Genomic DNA, 3,862 nt, shown 5'->3' with positions numbered 1-3,862 from the left:
ATGTTTATTTAGGAGAATTTTTTATTAGTTTTTTTAATTGAATTTTCTCTAAAAAAAACATATTCAAATATTCAAGGAATATTGTAATTTGTAATATTTGTTGTTCTAATTATAATTTTTTTTTACAATTTCACTGCTTATGATATTCTATTTTTTTACAATTATAACTTTTTTACCTATTTTTTGTCATTCTATTAACAAACTTAAAAATAATTAATATAAATAACATTATATAATTTTATGTTAAAATTTTTGCCCCTCAATCATTTTAATTTGTTCAAGCTCTGCCACTGCCTACAACTCATACCTGTGCTTACACCTTCCCTTAAACGCCTTAGGGTCGGTGTGGGATTAATACAAGTTTCTGAAGACAGTGTTAACTGTTAAGTACAATAAGCGAACCAGTCGAAAGATCTGATGAGGCTACTTTCATATTCCTAAACTGCATAAATTTGGATGAAGATTCATACAATACCATTTTGAAAGATGTTGTTGTTAGGACAGAACTTGATCCAAAATCACTATCAGAAACAGAACTACTTGAAATCCCAGAAGATGCATGCATTGCTGTTGATCGTGATTGTTAGTGAGATTTGTTATTTCTTGCCTGTTAGAGGCAATAAACTTGGTGACTTGTTTCATGTCCGCTCTGCGCAAGCTTCGATCAATGTTGAAGTGCCTTCTTCAAATTCCAATCTAGTTGGTTTCCTTTTCTTCATTGTTCTTTATCAAGCACAATGGTGTGGTGACATTGAGGCACAAATATGGTATGATGTTTCTAAATTAGACGGAGAGAAGGAGAAGAGATCAATGATGAGAAGAGATCCACTACTTTCAACAATAATGCAAGTCATGTAATGTGAAGTATCACAATCAAAAGCAACTGGTTCGACCAGGATAGCGTTTCTCGCATTGGCTATTAAAACCGGAACGGGTTCGGCAAGGAAATTGGTGAACCGGTCCAATAATTCTGGTGGTGAGATTCAAACTAAGATCCCTGAAAGATTAGTTCCTAGACTCTCACCCACCTAGCACTATGCCAAACCAATTGTTGTGATTAGATGTGTTAATAATCATAGTTTATTATTGGATAAAGTTGTTAATTAAATGATAATTTATATACTTATTTTATTTTATTTTAACAGAAAACACTTTAACTTTTATTTATTTTCTTATTTGATGAGTATAGTATGTATTTTATCATTAAGAAAATATCTTAAAATATAGTTTTATTAAACATTTCTAAATTCAAATTATGTTATATATGTATGTTTTTATTGTTCTATTTATTTTAAATTTATTCATTATTAATTTAGATATATATAATTTTAAACTATAAAATTTCTTTTCTTCTTCCTGCTTCTGATGTTATTACAAAATTTTTATATACTTTTTTTATTTTTATTTTTCTTACAAAAATAAAAACAAAAAAAAATTATAAAAAGGTGAAACAAAAATGAGAAGATGAAAAAGAAAAAGAAGAGAAGATGATGTTGATAATAAAAAAGAGAAAAATAAAAATTTTAAATTGTGCATAACTTATCAAAAAAATAGTATAAAAAATTTTTAAGTTTGACACAAGAAATTTATGAATTTTAACACCAAAATGTTTTAATGGTGATACAAAATTATCAAAAAAAAATTTTACAATATGGTGTGAATATCAATTCAAATTCTATAATTATCATGGTAAAATTTGTATTTTATATAATAATATATATGTCATAATATTATTGAACATTTTTATTAAATCGGTTAATAATTTATTTTTTAATAAATCAGAATAAAATCGGTTTATTATAGCAACAATAATAAATCTAATTGTCCGTACTATAATTATTAGACCCAATTTGATCTGATCGATTTACACAATCTAAAATCGAATATGTTTAAATTTCTTGATAAAAAGATAAATATATCCCTGATTTTTGTTTTTAAAAAAAAATCATAATCTATTGGGTTATGTAAATTAGTTGGTTCGACCGGATCTGATAATAATTGAGTTTATTTGTTATAAAAAAATCGACTTTATTCTAATTTATTAAAAAATTAAAAAATAACCAATTTATTAATACGTTCAATAATAATGCTAATAATGCGACACATAAGTGTCTCTATAAAAAGACGTTTCGGCCTCTTTATAAGACTATCCTCCTAAAAGGTTTAGTTTGTGTACTTGCGTAGAATTGCTGAATCTAATAATTTAATCCATCTGATTGACTATTCGATTCTAATATTTTTCGAACAGTTATTAGTAAAAGCAGCATTAAAAATTATCTATTTTGATGAAGTTGCTTGGAAAGTAGTAGTTGGACGAATAAGAATAAATAACCGAATTAGAAAACGCCTATTAGTGCGACATTGTAACTATTGGCCAATTTATTTGCTAATTATCCATGCAATACAATTTGTTGATTTGTCGGAAGTTGTATTAGTGTGACAGTGATCCGCGTTAGTTTTGGATTAACTATAATAATTGATATTTTTTTAAGAACAAGTTATGGGGATGAAATGGACTAAATGCAAAGTTAGTGGTAATTGCTAATTGTTAAACGGACAAAATCATGCGTCAGATGATTAAGATCAATATTATTAACATTACCTTGGATTAAAGTTTACAATTAGATTCCACTAAATTGAGCTCAATTTTACTAAGCCAAGTTTGAGTTTAGATTGGTTCATATAGAGCTCAACTAACTCATTTTCAACCTTAGTTGTTAGGAAAGAAGTAATAGGGACAAAACGAGAATAAATAACTGATTTAGAAGACGTGTATTCCTTGATAATGATGTAAGCACTGTCCAACTAGTTTGCAAATTATTCATCAAAAATAATTTGTTGATTTGTCCCTAGTGTGAGTCACACGACCGCGTTAGTTTTGGATCAAATATAATAACTGATATTTGAGAACAAATTATGGGATTGAAATGTACAAATGCAAGAGGTTAGTGGTAACTGATAATTAAAGGGACAAAATCTGCCTCAGATGACTAGGATCAATACTATTTAGAATCTGCTAGAGAATTAATGGAGTATTTGTATAATGTGTATAATAAACTATTTATTTAGTCTAATATAAGTTAAAAAATGAACATTTAAGATAAAATATTACTAATTTTTTAAATACAATATATTTATACTATCCAAAATAACCATCTAAATACCAAAATATCAAAAATAATAAACATCTAATATCCTATTAAATCGAACATCTCTAAACTCTCATTATACACATTATACTCCATTGCTTTTCTATATTTCCTTTACTATTAATATTACCTTGATGCGGCGTGCTTGTGTTAGCAAATAAACTACAAACTATAAATTTTTTATATATGGCGTCTATTTCAGGTTGGTTAATAAATTAATTTTTAAAAAATAATTTTTTAAATGCAATAAAATTTATACTTATTTAATTAAATTAAAAACTAATTTTTAATAAATATAAATAATTATAATTATATTTAATTAAATAATTTTAAATTTTAAATAAATTATAATACATGTTAACAATAAAGCTAAACACGTTAATACGTGATAGTATTTAAGTGTGTTGAAGCGTATAAAAAAAGAATTTTAATTTTTTAGTAAAACATAATTGAATACCACAAATAAACGTGTCGAACGAATGTCAATGAATATCTTATTTAAAATGTGTTCGTCATGCTAACATAGCAATTCAATAAAGTATTAGTCCGCTGTAAGTTTTAAGTATAATTATACAAAAAAATCTAAGAGATCAACTATGATGTAGTTAATTTGGAGTTAATTAATTAAAAATTAAAGAGAGTGGAAAGCAATCTTTTCCTTATATATACCTGAAAGAGGAGCATTTCCTTTTCTAATTAACTCATAAGCCAAT

Source organism: Arachis ipaensis, chromosome B09 (genome assembly GCF_000816755.2).
Source record: "Arachis ipaensis cultivar K30076 chromosome B09, Araip1.1, whole genome shotgun sequence".
Taxonomy (NCBI): domain Eukaryota; kingdom Viridiplantae; phylum Streptophyta; class Magnoliopsida; order Fabales; family Fabaceae; genus Arachis; species Arachis ipaensis.
The sequence above is the reverse complement of the archived record's forward strand: the minus strand, read 5'-3'. Positions refer to the sequence as shown.